This window comes from Carcharhinus amblyrhynchos, chromosome 17 (assembly GCF_965287045.1).
Source record: "Carcharhinus amblyrhynchos chromosome 17, sCarAmb.v2.hapA, whole genome shotgun sequence".
Classification (NCBI taxonomy): domain Eukaryota; kingdom Metazoa; phylum Chordata; class Chondrichthyes; order Carcharhiniformes; family Carcharhinidae; genus Carcharhinus; species Carcharhinus amblyrhynchos.
This window is the reverse complement of record NC_137340.1, coordinates 14897947-14913760: the sequence shown is the minus strand read 5'-3', so window position 1 is coordinate 14913760 and position 15814 is coordinate 14897947.

Below are 15814 nucleotides of genomic sequence, written 5' to 3'. Positions count from 1 at the left end.
GTGAATAGCTGGAGTCCCAGCACTGATCCCTGTGGCACCCCACTAGTTACTGCCTGTCAATTTGAAAAGGACCTATTCCTCTCTTTGTTTCCTTTCTGCCAACCAGTTTCCTATCCATCTCAATGCCCATCCTCCAATCCCATGCACTTTAACCTTGCACGATAATCTCTTGTGCAGGACTTTGTCTAAAGCTTTCTGAAAGTAAATTTAATGGTGTGAGAAAGTCAGCATCGGAGCAAAGGACAAGTTAGGACTCCTCGATAAAACTTTTACATACTTAGCACAAGAGTACAAAAAAAGTGGGTTAATTTGAAATTCCAATATAGCTCAGCAAATTATAGGCTTGATGGTGTGGCATGTGTTATGGGGAAATTAAAGGAACTGTAATTACATGCATACAAACAAGAACAGGATTAGGCCACTTTGCCTCTCAAACTTGCTCCTACATTTGATAAGGTCATAGATGATCTGATTGTAGCCTGAACTCTACTTTCCTGTCTACCGCTATACCCTTAGACTCCCTTTTGTATCAAAAATCTGCCTAACTCAGCCGTAAAATATTCAATGACCTTGTTCCACAGATTAATGACCTTCTGAGAGAAAATAAATCTCCTTTTCCCTGCCTTAAATGGGAGAGTCGTTAGAGGGAGACATTCTTTCAGCATCCACTCTGTCAAGTCTCCTCAGGATTGTAGGCCTGATAAGAGTATATTTTATATATTTAGATTTGATTTAATTTAGTTGCAGCCTAATTACTAGAACCCAAATTACTCCTGTATTCTGATTTATTTTGACAGAGTTATAACCATTAGGCAAAGACGCAACTTTGAATCGGCAAGTAGTACCAAAGTTTATTGATTAGAAGCAAAATAAAGCAATTATACACTTTATCCACGCAATTTGCTTTTCCACTCATCTTCGTGTCATCAGCAAATTTCGTTACCCTACACTCAGCTCCCTCCTCCAGATCATCTATGTAAATGGTAAACAGTTGAGGCCCCAGCACCGATCCCTGCGGCACTCCACTAGTCACCAACTGCCAACCAGGATAGCACCCATTGATTCCAACTCTCTGCTTCCTATTAGACAGCCAATGCTCTATCCACGCTAACACCTTACCCCCAACTCCGTTCACCCTAACCTTTTGCAGCAACCTTTTGTGAGGCACCTTATCAAATGCCTTTTGGAAATCAAAAAACACCACATCCACCGGGTCTCCTCTGTCTACCGCACTAGTCACATCCTCATAGAAATCCAATAAATTCGTTAAACATGACTTCCCCTTAACAAATCCATGCTGTGTCTGCTTGATCAAACCATTCTTTTCTAGGTGCCTCGCTATTTCTTCTTTGATGACAGATTCTAGCATCTTTCCAACTACAGACATTAAACTAACCGGACTATAATTCCCTGCCTTTTGTCTGCTACCTTTTTCAAACAGTGGCGTAACATTAGCCATTTTCCAATCTTCCGGCACTTCCCCGGAGTCCAGATAGGCTTTGTAGCACTCACCACAAAGTCTCTGGCAAACTGAGGACTGCTCTGTGCACACCAGCTTTTATGAATCAGGTTTCAGACCGCTGTAATTTTACACTAGCGTGGCACAAGATTGAAAGACCTGACAGGATTCCAGCTGTTTTAATTGAGACGAATGTTATCCCCTGGCAAGTACAAAGATCCTTGGTTAGATCTTGAAGGAGTGGACTAGGCCTTAAAAGGGACCGTCCATGCAGCTTTAAGAACCTTAAATGGCTACTTAAGGGCCTTTTCCCATTTTGCCTCATATTCAGGTAAGCAGGTACTCAATAACCGAGGGTGGTAAACAGAAAAGTATCTCACCCTCGATTTCGGGCAGGAAATGCGAATGAATGCAAATTGCATTTACACTATTTGCCAGCGGAAAGATTGGCCCGCGATTAGCCCACCATTGGGAGAATTGCAATGTGACTTTATGCCAGCGGGTTCCTGACTTCCTGCCTCCCGTTGATTCTCCTCTCCCACTGGCCACCAAATGGAGAATTCTGTCCTAAGTCCTGGGAACTGCAGTGATGGTAAGTTGGGGATCCCAGGAGGGAAAGGTAGGGGGTGTCTAGGAGGGATCGTAAAGTGGGCAATCCCACTGTCGAGGTATAAGCCGGGTAGAGGGAGGGAAAACCAGAGGTCTCCAGTCCGTGAGGGGTAGACGCAAACCCCAGTCTGAATGGGCCTTCCTTCCTTTCCGAGATTGAGGGTGAGAACCTTTTTTGTTTCCCACCCTTAGTTATTGAGTGCCTACTGACGTGAATATGAGGCAACATGGGAAAAGGCCATGAAGTAACCATCAAAAGCCATTAATGGGCCTTAAAGCTACATGGGTGGTCTTCCCATCTAAGGCCCTGTCCACTCCTTGAAGGCCTTACCAAGGGTCTTTGCACTTGCCAGGGGATAACATTTGCTAAAAGGGCTCTTACCAGGGAGAAAGTTAAAAAATTAATGGTAAGGCACATGGTAGGAAGTTAGTATTTACATAATATATTACCAGTTGACTGGTAATTGTCAAGGGCTAGAGATTGTTGTAAGGATCCAGAAGTGGAGAAGGGGGGGCGGTTTAGAACGGAGTTGAGGAGGAACTTCTTCACTCAAAGGGTGGTGAATCTCTGGAATTCTCTGCCCGTTGAAGTGGTGGAGGCTGCCTCGCTAAATATTTTTAAGAAGCGGGTTGATGGGTTTTTGATAAGAGAGGGGATTAAGGGTTATGGGGAGAGGGCGGGAAGGTGGAACTGAGCCGTGACAGATCAGCCATGATCTTATTGAATGGCGGGGCAGGCTCGAAGGGCTGGATGGCCTACTCCTGCTCCTATTTCTTATGTTCTTATGTTCTAATTCTAAGTTCAGGATAGCCGTGAAAATGCAGCCTATTGTGAGAGAACCTCTCCTGGCAAGGCAACAGAGGCAAGTGAGCCCAGGCGATAACATTGCAGGCTCATTAAATCCACGCAAAATATTATATAAATAAATGATTCAGCCTTGCACCAGAAATGGGTACGAGGCTGGTCGCACCAGATATCCAGTGCCAGTAAGGTTGTGATAGGTGAGAAAGCGGGTGAGAACCTGATTTTTTGGCTCTCGCGCGATCGTATTGGCTCGCCCTGCCCACCGGCCAGTGGGGTGCAACAGTAAGATCACCCACTAAGGATTGCAATAACAATCTAAAAGTGATCAATTTAATTATTGCCAAGGTTTGGGGTTTGCTGGAAGAAATTCAGATCAGCGTTACAATCTGGGATTAGGGTTAAAGTAATTGGCTTCTCGGCCTTTTGGCTAAGATCAAGAGTAGCAACAACATGCTCTGCTTGGCTGAAGTCATTAGGTTACATTTCAGCTTCATTTGAAGCAATTTTTAAAAGTTTTTTGGCTAAGATGCAAGTGAGATCAAGCCTTGGAGAAGAAGCTATGCCAATTCCAATCAGCTTGGATCATGTAGACCAAGCCCAAGACAGGAGGCGAGAGCCCTGTCTTGTCAGCTTGGATCGGGAATGTCTCAACTTGTCGAGACTCTGAATTGGACTTGATTTGATTGAATTGGAATAAAAACAAAAAAAAAAGTAATTGGCTTGAAGGAGAGGTGAACAGTTTTTGCTAGGATGCTGCTTTCAGTTGAGCGAGAGCCATTGGTGTGAAACATGCAGCTGCAGTGGGTGAGATCGATTGGAAAATTAAAGGTGAAGTCTTAAAGCTTCAGAAGGACCTTTGTATGTATGTTAGAGTTACGTTGACTAGATTAAAATCTCAAAGAACATCATAAATCAAGAGACCAGGTTAGGGAATCAAAAAGAAGGGAAGACCCCAGAAGTCCCAGGATCCACAGGAGGTCAGAGTGACGTGTGTATCGTGCCACACTTCCACTAGTGGACTGTTATGTATTAATCCTTGCTGTTCAATAAATCTCGTTAGTTTACATTCAAAATTAATGATTGTCCTTTTTCGCCAATGAGGTATATTAATGATTATCATTTTTGCCAATGAAAATTCCCGACAAGAATTTTCCTACTCTGGGATTAAATAGAGGGTCAAAATTCCAATTGTCTGCCTTCAGACTATCAACCAGAAAAAAACTTGCAGTCTTCTTGTTGACCACTTGGGTGCAGTTTTGTACTGTATATTTGCTTTATTCAAAATTTAAAAATTGTGGCCAGAATTCTCCGATCACGCCAGTAGCTGTGATTCTGCAGTCCAGCTGCAGTGAGCGGAGGTTTGGCTGAGCGCCACATTTTCTGTTGCATGCTGCAGTAGTGATGGTCATGCAAAATCAGAGAATTCCGGCCAGTACATAATTAAGCAAATTTGATTTGCTTAAATGTTGCATGGCATTATTAATTCTTAACTCTTATTTCCAGAAAACATTCTTTGAGTTCAAGTTTTCTTAAGCTGATTAAACTTTATTTCTTTGTGTTCAACCTTTTTAGGAGTTCTTGTCTGACTTTAAATTGTGAAACTTAGGAAACTCAAGAAAGCCGCACAAATTTGATGTGGCTGCACCTGATTTTCAAGTGGCTAAAATGAACAGTTAGCATTTTTTTTTGTACATGCTAAAATTTACATTATGCACTTCTGGCGTGCAAGACTCCCAATCAGAAGCAGTACCACATAATAGAGCACTGAGACAATCATCACAAAATGTGCAGCAAGCAAATGAAATCAATTAATTTTGTTATGTAATTTTACTGATTTCATATGTTAGTTGATAGTGTTCCGTATAGGACTGCAGCAGTGCTACATTGTTGAAGGTACCATGGTTTGAATATGATTTGTAACTGAGATGCTGCCTGCTGGTTTCTGTGGTTCACGTGGATGTTAGAGATTGCATGGCCCAATGTGAAGATGGGGAGTTCTGCTGTTCTCTGCGCCAATTCTTTTCATATTGTTAAAAACTAATTGACTGGCTATTCATCCAGTTGCTGACTGTGGGATCTTGCTGTGCAGATTGACCATCATGTTGCCCTACATAACAATGGCCGTTCCATTTCAAAATAACTCATTGTCTCTATGTGAGGTTTTTTTGGTATGTTTTAGATAAATGTAACAAAGTGTTACATTAATGCAAATTGTACATGTTTTTTAGTTTTAATAAACATTTCTTCCAACCATATTATACTAGAATTAGAATAATTTTTTAAGAACAGATTTTATTAGAGAAATACACAGAATTTAGATTACATTGGTTTTTGGGTTGCACTGACCTTATCTTTAACCCAGTGAAATATATTAAATGTATGTTATAGGGGGTGGCATGGTGGCACAGTGGTTCGGGTTCGATTCCTGGCTTGTGTCACGGTCTGTGCGGAGTCTGCATTTTCTCCCTGTGTCTGTGCGGGTTTCCTCCGGGTACTCCAGTTTCCTCCCATGGTCCAAAAGATGTGCCGGTTAGGTACATTGGCTATGCTAAATTCTCCCTTGGTGTACCCGAATAGGTACCGGAGGATGGCAACTTGGGGATTTTCACAGTAACTTCATTGCAGTGTTAATGTAAGCCTACTTGTGATAGTAATAAATCAAGTTTATTGTTTACAATCTAGACTTCTTAATTAGGTAGTTGTCTCTTTGTGCCTGATGAAGAAGGTTTCAAATAGTAGTATTAAATATGATGCCTTTCATATTTGCTTTAAATGATAAATCCAATGTAGTTGCCTTTTTCATCAGCATAGCAAGAAAGTATTATGTAGTACAATGCAACAAAATGATGTCAGGAGCTGAGTGAAACCCAAACTGGGTGTCACTGAGCATGTTATTGCTGAGCAGGTGCTGCTTGATAGCTGTTAATGTCCCCTTTACTGTGGTGAACACTGCTGCCTCACAGCTCCAGGGACCTGGGTTCAATTCTGGCCTTGGGTGACTGACTGTGTGGAGTTTGCACATTCTCTTCATGTGTGTGTGGGTTTCCTCCGGTGCTCCGGTTTCCTCCTACAGTCCAAAGATGTGCAGGTTAGATTGATTGGCCCATGCTAAGTTGCCCCTTAGTGTCAAGAGAATTAGCAAGGGCAAATGCATGGGGTACGGGCCTGGGTGGGATTGTTGTTGGTGCTATGACTGTAAACCTTGAACATGCTGAAATCTTTCAAGGCCATAGTTACCTTAAGCCTGCATAATGTAATCAATTGCAGGCAAGTGGGACACCCACATGGAGCTGTCATATAGATAATTAAAATACTTAAATTCTCAATTAATGCAGGATTTAGCCCAACATTCTGCTTTGACAGTCGATGTGTGGGTTTCCTGAGTCATGTTGAACTCATCAGGGTCAACAAAATGAGAGAACATCAGAGAGGTCATTGAATCTGGAAGTACTAAAAGTCTTTAAAGAATGAAACTGCATCTCTACTGGAGAATCTATGTGAAAGGCTCATAGCGCTGGTTCAGAGAGTCTCATTTCACTGTTTCACAGGTTCTTTCCAACTCACCTTGATCTGCCTTTCCCTGTTTTCAATCGTTATGTGCCATGGGAACAGCTTCTGCAGCTGCAGCATGGACCCTTTTGAGGAACTAGGGGAGCAACTACACCAACACCAGCAGTACCCAGGAGCCACATCGACAACTGCAACACCTTTCTCCGCTGTCCTGAGATGATGTTCTGGGTTCAACATTCCCTCACCAGGAGAGACAATCCTTTTGGCCATGCTCAAATGCTGCCCTAGTTGGGCAATTTAAATTAATTAAATAAATCTGGAATTAGAAAGCGGGTAAGGTTTTACAGTAATTTTACAGTAATGGTAACCATGAAACCACTGGATTATTGTAAAAACCCACGCGCTTCACTGATGCCCTTTAGGGAAAGAAATCTGCCATTTTTACCTGGTCTGGCCTACATGTGACTTCAAACCACAGCAATGTGGTTGACTCTCAACTGCCCTCCAAAATGGTCTCAGTTTTAGGGTAATTAGGGATAGGCGATAAATACTGGTCCTGCCAGTGGTGTTCACGTCTCATTAATTAATGAAAAACATTCTCCGTGCCTAACGTGCAGATGCACAGTAGTGCATATAAGAGGAAAATTGCACCAATATGTTGGGATAACTTTGGCATGCTATTCTGCTGAGTATTGTGCATACACTGCTGCTTCTATTATGTATTCAAGCCACTTTAATATCTGACCTTCATCAGAATATTTTAACAAAATAGCATTTGAATATGCTAATAAACCTGTTTTATTAACAGTGGCATTTTGATCCATGATGTTCCATTCTCAGCATATTTTCATGTACCTCCCTAACAGATCTAAGAAGAAAATGTAAGGAATCGCTGGAAAGCAGAGTAAAAGTAATAAAGTTGGATTGTATGCAGCTACAGTAGGCTACATGCCACGGAATCATGGTTGAAGCTCCAAGAGACTTTCCCTTAAAAGGCTCAAAATATATGCTTGAGGTTCACATTTCAAAAGTGTGGCTTCCTTGGTTTTTTTTCTCTTCTGTAAATAGATAAATAGATGAAAAATGGCAAAACTCATTTCCGTGATGACAGTACCTCTTTAAAATCCCTGGCAAGGCCCAGAGGGTGGAATGAAAGCAGTGGAGTACGTGAGGAGACCAATTATTTGGCACCAATTCAGGAAAGCTTTGTCGGTTCAAGGAAGCAGGAGTACTTAATCACACAACGGTGGACCAGGATTACAGGCAATTACTTGAAATAACTGCCTGTGACTGCCTAGTCTAGATATTTTCAGAAAATATATACTATTGGAACTTTAACTCTTCAAATTGTTTTCCGTATATTGAATACATGATGCAGACTAATATTTACAAATGAGTACATAAATATTTTCCTCTGTGACACTTTAAGCATTGCAGGTAAAACATTAACATGTTTCAAAATTTCAATGTTTCAATATTAATCAGCCACTATTCAATCTATCCCAGAAAAATACAAAACCCATTCCACCTTTAATTTGTCGATACTAGAAGGCAAGGCATTTACACTGGACAATTCCTTGTCTAATCCTCTATCCATTTGACTATTTATACATGGACTTGTTACTTCCACAATTAAATGAAACCTTATTTAGTTGTCATCAAAAGTTCATATTTCAAATGACAACAAACGTGTGTTGATAATTGCAGGCGCAAGCATGAACATAAATCCATCAACGCAGCGACACCAAAATACTTAGTTAGATTTTAAAACTGAATTGATCCGTCATGTATTTAATCTTGTAACTTACATTCTCCTTTACTCTTGACCTCCTTGCAACTAACATCACTCACCCCACCCAAGCAAGCATGCAGACAAGCAAACTACAATCACTTTGCAACTGGCCCTAGGAATGAGCATTGTGGGTTGCCTTGTCTTCAGATTGATCTTTCTTGTGGAGTTAATTGGAAATGAGTAACCCACAAAACATATAATGGTTACAGCACAGAAAGAGGTCCTTTGGCCCATCATGCCAGTGCCAGCTTTTCATCAGAGTGACTTTTACAAGTACCACACCCCTACTTTTTCCCCATAGCCCTGCAAATCTTCAATTCTCTTTTGAAGGTTTTGATTGAATGTACTTCCACCACATGCTCAGGCAGTACATTCCCGATCTTAATCACTCACTGAGTAAAAAGGTTTTCCTCATGTCACTGTTCCTTCTCTTTCCAACCATTCCAACCACTTTTAGATTCATGCGATCCCTACATTGCAGAAGGAGGGCATTTGGCCCATCAATTCAGCACTGAATCTTACCAAAGCTTACCCCAAAACCCCACGTATTTACTCCTCTAACCCCCTATCCTATATCTTGGAACTCTAAGGGGCACTTTGCACTTGTGAAAACCCTGAGATTGCTGCAAGACCCAATTCTCTTGCGGCCTGGCTGTCAGGATCCAGGCAGAATTGGACAAATAGTTGCACGCTTATGAACAGGGCATCTGTGACTTGTGTGGCACTTAGATATGTCAACAAAGATTGACAAAAAAGTTGATAAAGGAGGGTAGAAGAAGCTATGAAGCTGGGCTAGCACTTAATATAAAAAAGGATAGCAAGAGTTTTTATAAATATATAAAAAGGAAGAGGCTGGCTAGGGTGAACGTTGGTCCCTTAGCGGATGAGAAAGGGGACCTAGTGGTAGGGGATGGGGATATGGCTAAGGTCTTGAATAACTTTTTTGTTTCTGTCTTCATGGAGGAGGACGTGAATAATTTGCCGGGTGTTAGCGATGGAAAGGTGGTAGGACTGGAGGGTCTTAATGACATTACTGTTACTAGAGAGGTGGTGCGCGACAGACTGGAGGGGCTGATTGTGGACAAGTCCCCAGGACCGGATGGAATGCATCCGAGGGTTCTGAAAGAAATGGCGGAGGTGATAGTGGATGCCTTGGTGGTTATTTTCCAGACGTCGCTGGATTCCGGGGAAGTGCCGGAGGATTGGAAAACGGCTAATGTTACGCCGTTGTTTAAGAAGGGTGCCAGGCAAAAGGCGGGGAATTACAGGCCGGTTAGTTTAACGTCTGTGGTAGGTAAAATGTTAGAATCCGTCATTAAGGAGGAAATTGCGAGGCATCTTGAAGGGAATTGCTTGATAGAGCAGACGCAACACGGTTTCATTAAAGGGAAGTCGTGTCTGACAAATTTACTGGAGTTCTATGAGGATGTGTCTAGGGCGGTGGATAGAGGAGAGCCGGTGGATGTGGTCTTTCTGGATTTTCAGAAGGCGTTTGATAAGGTACCTCACAAGAGGTTACTGCAGAAGGTCAGAGGACATGGAGTTGGGGGTAGGGTGTTAGCGTGGATAGAGGATTGGTTGTCAAATAGGAGGCAGAGAGTGGGGGTCAATGGGTGCTATTCGGATTGGCGGTTGGTGACTAGTGGAGTGCCCCAGGGGTCGGTGCTGGGGCCTCAGCTATTTACCATTTATATAGATGATCTGGAGGAGGGAACCGAGTGTAGGGTGTCGAAATTTGCTGATGACACCAAGATTGGGGGAAAGGCAAATTGTGCGGAGGGTGTGGAGAGTCTGCAGAAGGATCTAGATAGGCTGGGCGAATGGGCCAGGAAATGGCAAATGGAATTTAATGTTGGCAAGTGTGAGGTGGTCCACTTTGGTAGGAAGAATGGTAGGAAGGACTATTACTTACGTGGCGAAAAACTGCAGCAGGCGACAGTGCAGAGGGACCTCGGGGTCCTTGTGCATGAGTCGCAAAACCCAGCCTGCAGGTGCAGCAGGTGGTCAGGAAGGCGAATGGGATGCTGGCCTTCATAGCGAGGGGGATTGAATATAAAAGTAGGGAGGTCTTGCTGCAGCTGTATAGGGCATTGGTGAGGCCGCAGCTGGAGTACTGTGTGCAGTTTTGGGCGCCGCACCTGCGCAAGGATATTTTGGCCTTGGAGGGAGTGCAGAGGAGGTTTACTAGGCTGATACCGGAGTTGAGGGGGTTGAGCTATGAGGAGAGGCTGAATAAACTAGGCTTGTACTCGTTAGAGTTTAGAAGAATGAGGGGAGATCTCATTGAGACGTATAAGATGATGAATGGGATGGATAGGATAGAGGTGGAAAGACTCTTCCCGCTCAAAAAAGACAGTAGGACTAGGGGGCACAGCCTCAAGATAAAGGGGGGGCAGTTCAGAACGGAGTTGAGGAGGAACTTCTTCACTCAAAGGGTGGTGAATCTCTGGAATTCTCTGCCCGTTGAAGTGGTGGAGGCTGCCTCGCTAAATATTTTTAAGAAGCGGGTTGATGGGTTTTTGATAAGAGAGGGGATTAAGGGTTATGGGGAGAGGGCGGGAAAGTGGAACTGAGCCACGACAGATCAGCCATGATCTTATTGAATGGCGGGGCAGGCTCGAAGGGCCAGATGGCCTACTCCTGTTCCTATTTCTTATGTTCTTATGTTCTTATGTTCTTATATTGCACAAGGTCCCAGTGGAGCCCTGGAAGAAGCCACTGGCAAAAAAATTCAAGGCAGCAGTGACCTTCACTGCCACCATCATGCGATGCTTTTTAAGTTCTTGTGGCTGTAGCTCATCTTGGAGAGGTTGGCAGATGTGAGCAGCCCCATCACGAGACATATGACAGTGCCTCTGTCATTACCCTTCACTCATTTCTGGATAAGAGCAAAGCCTGCAAAACACTCATGGTGGGGCCAATGCTCACTATTGCAGTGGACCTGTTTGCAAGTATCTTCAGCTTGGATAGTTGTTCCTCCAGGCAACCTGTGATGGGCCCTCTTCTCCTCATCTGGATGAGAGCCAGTGTCAAGGCAGGAGCCTGCACCAGCAATGCCTCGGTAGATCTCTGAGTGCACTGAAGTAATAATTTCAGTGAGCATGTCTTTTACAGGTTTCCCTTCAGCTCAAAGACATCAGGTCTGGTCTTTGACCAGATACAGCACCCACACCCTACTCTTCCAGGTAAAGGATGGCTGTTCCTCCTGTTTCTATATGAATACAAATGTTTGTTGATATAAGGGATTGACGAGCTGAAGGAATTTAAATAAATGACATTCTTTTAATTGGCTTTTTAAAAAAACTAGTGAATTCATCAATGGCCACTTGGAACTTTATTTTATTTTCTCTCAGCCTGAGCTCTGCCCATGGTGGATACTGATTGAGTTGGGATGATGAGGGGGGGTGGTGATTGGGAGGTGCTTGGCATGGGTTGGCAATAAATAGCCATAGGCACTGTAAAGGAGCATAATGTAGGTAGGAGGCGTAGGTTGGTATTGAGGATATGAGAATCAATAGGGGGGCTGCAAAGGAGCATAGGTTAGTATAGGGGATAAATGGGACCAAAGGGGTGTGGGTACACGGGTAGGAAATATGAAAGGCCATGAGCGGTGAGTGAGCAGAATGTGGTGACATGGGTTGATATGAATGGGGCATGAGGAGCGTGTGGAAGATGAGGGCTGTAGGGCTATTGGTTGTTTTTGTTAGCAGCTGGAACAATGTGCTGAAGCGCCAGCATGTTGCCCAGCCCAGGTCCTCACTCAGCAGCCCCTCTGCTGCCTTTGAACTGTTCTGTGTGTGTGTGTGTGTGTGTGTGTGTGTGTGTGTGTGGGGGGGGGGGGGGGGGGGGGGTGGGGGGGGTGGGGGTGGGGGGGGCGGAAAGGGGCGTGGTGGTTGTGAGACTGACTTACATTATCCATTACATCCACAGCAAACTACCCATTGTGAATGAAATCAGCAATTTTAGGCTGTTTTTCCGGAACTGGGAATCATCCTACTTCTGTGCTTCCAACCTGTAAGTGAAACATGCAGATCTAGGGCTCACCTATAGATCAAATCAGATCGGAATAACATAGTGTCCATAGAATCCTTGCAGTGCAGAGGGAGGCCATTCGGCTTATCAAGTCTGGACCGATTCTCCAAAAGAGCATCTTACCCAGGCTCACCCCTTTGGCCTATCCCTATGCATTTATCATGACCAATCCACCTAACCTGCTCACCTTTGGACAACAAAGGGCTATTCAGCACGGTCAATCCACCTAACCTGTACGTCATGTTCCCTTCTGCTGGTGACATTGACCCGCTTTGGTTTTTCCCATAATGCAACAGCTGTAACACATTCTCTTCTTGATCCACTCCAGGAATTGTTTGATTGATTAACTTGAATATCACACTAAATATCTAGACCTGCACCATAAATCGTTACAGTACTGTACCTGCATAATTAAACTGTGTATTTAAAAATAAATCTCAGTCCCTACTTTTGCTGCTGAGAATGTTTTATTCTATTCAAACTGGTTACTGATGATAATAGAAAATGACCATTGACCTCCAGACTGGGTTCATATGACGCTATTGATGTATGTAGGTAGTTACTGTCAGCAGAGCAAAATAACAAATAGAAGATATGGATCTACTGCCAGTTGCAGTTTGCTTTGGTCCACGCAGGCTTAGCAAATCAATCTGTTCAGTTAATGGATGTTTACAAATGCCATGCAGACCTCCAGCCAGCAGCGCAGTGATCACATATTATTTTTCCACTAGTGTACTTAAAACCAGCACCTATTGAAAGACTACCTTATGTAGTAGTGTTGAAGAAGTACTCTTGTGTACACTTTGCATAATGATGCTAATTCCTAATTACTGCAACATCTGTTGAATCAAACTTCAGCAAGCTAACTGCTTTCACGGTCTGCATAATCTCCTGACCTCTGATATATGCGGTTCACATCACAGTGTTTGGCTTTTGGCTGCACTGACTGCGCACAGACACACCACCCAATGAAAAACAAGAACTCTTCCTGCACACTTCTCGTTTAATTATATTGCTTTGAGACTTTATACTTTCCAAATATTTGAGTACCCAAATCTATAATAAATCAAAAATCTTACACTTACATATAGTTGCTGACTGTAAAAGATTAGTCACTGTTGCAATGCTTTTGTCACATTGTTTTGTCCAACTTTTTCCCCTCACTTTAATTTCCTGCATCTCCATTCATAATTAAACTACTTGTGCAAACTTGTTACGCTGTCATTCCATTCTTCCACCAGTGATGACACTTTCCAAATGTTTCATTCCCCAATTTTTCAGTTGGCACTGCTGAGAAATTTTTCAGCTCCCACCAATTATAGCACACTGCTCCTTAAAAGTTTACGTTTCATTTTTTTTTAAACTATTGACAATAATACAGAATCAAAGTATTATGTTCTAATAGGTATAGCAAATAGAGTGGGTTAGGGGGAAAAGGATATGAGTTCGATGATCAGCCATGATCAAAATGAATGACGGAGCAGGGCTTGAAGGGCTGAATGGCCTACTTCTGCTTCGAGTTTCTATGTTTCCATTGGGTTATGGGGAAAAGGAGGGGAGTGGCACTGGGTGAATTGATTTTGCAGATCTAGGTTAGACACTATGACAACAGGTAGGATTTTACTGCAATGTTTGAGCTAGACCGGAAATTCCTGCCCGAGGTCGATGGACATTTCTGTTGCACTGCCTGGAAGTGTGGTGGAGGCAGGTTCAATCAGGGCATTCAAGAGGACATTAGATGAGTATTTGAACAGAAACAAGATGCAGACGTTTGCGGAAATGGCACAGGGATTGCACTAAGTCATGACTCTCGTTTGGAGAGCCAGTGCAGACATGATGAGCCAAATGGCTTCCTTCCACACTGTAACAAATCTGTGAATCTTGATTTTGTTCAATGAAATTTCTCTTCTGCCTGCACCTAAGTGCCTGTTGCTGACATTTATTACAAGCTTTCTTTACGTCTGGTATCTTACAGTCCCATATCTTCCAGATATGGATGCACCATGGCCAAAGCACTAAGATTAAGGTACTAAGATCAGATTGTGGGGTTGACCCTCATTAATATGTTTAATGAGACCTTAATGAGCTAGTTTGCTGCTGGTGCATAGGCTTTCAGCACTGCATATATACAATACCCTATACTTAACAGACACAAGATCCAAAGCCTGCCCCCCACCTGGTTACATGGACATTTGTGCAATGGCCTCAATGTATTTACAGGCAGGACTGGGCCAGATTGTCTATATTAAAAAAGAATCAAATGTACAAGATGTACCTTCCAGCAAATTACTGATTGAAATTATCTGCAAAAGCAAATACATAAGAATTCGTGATTCAGTTGAAAGCATCTTCATGTTTAAACTGCAAAGGGTCATATGAGCCAACAATGATGTTTTTAAGAAAGCATCTTTAATATTCTCAAACCATCTGGTTTATATTATTTTGCCAACTATTGCTTATACGCTAGACTATAATATACCACACTAAATTCCTGCATAGCTTTAATCTGCCTGAACTGTTTGCTGCTGCAGAGAATACAGATTATTTTTGATAAAAATGGGTGTGCTCACAATACAATTCCTTGTTTTTTGTGTATTTGGCAGAACTGAATGGTAGGATCAGGCAAGAAGTCAAAGAAACAGCAGGGCGTTATCGTAGGCTGCATTATTTGATTCCTGTAGTACGTTTAAATGTTTCTTTTTCATTCTTCCATGATATATTTGTGAGTTGTCCTTAAATCCAAAAAAATCCTATGGTTTCCTTAACATGAATATAGTCATTGCTAATGTGGTTTGATAAGGGAAACACTCTTCTAGTTCCAAGGAGACAGAACTGAAAAAACATAATGGTCATTTTGTCCATCTGATCGATGATATTACAGACTGTGAGGTTGAATAGTCATGTGATAGAAATTGAACAAGAGAGATGTCACAGTGCCAGGAACTCGGACTCGATTCAAGCCTTGGATCGCTCCCTGTGTGGAGTTTGCACATTCTCCCTGTGTCTGCGTGGGTTTCCTCTGGGTGCTCCAGTTTCCTCCCACAGCCCAAAGATGTGTGGGTTAAGTGGATTGACCATGCTAAATTGCCCCTTAGTGTAAGGGGGACTAGCTAGGTGAATGCCTGGGGTTATGGGGACAGGGCCTGAGTGGGATTGTGATTGGTGCAGACTCGATGGCTGAATGGCCTCCTTCTACACTGTAAGCTTCGATGATTCTATGATACTATGAAACCAAAATATTCAATTTTGCTTTTGAAGGTTATTGGTACTTCAGATTTTTCTGGCTAGTTAGTGGCTGATGAAGAAATTGCAGCATTTAGGGTTTCATGTGGATGGAAGAGTTATTAGAGAAATTTTAGAATTGATGGAAACAGATATCAGGTACAGAAGCCAGCACATCTTATTTGCTGTTGTATAATTTCAATCCATCAAAATTAAAATGGACAGAAGACAGTGGAGAGCAAAAAGTGTATGCTGACCTCCACAGTGAATTCCTGATACTTGCCAGAAGTGCTAATTCATAAAACGTACTGCATTTTTCCACATCAAGAGCTTCATCTGAGGATTTATTAATTTCTACATATAGCTCAGCAAGGTCACAGTTCAA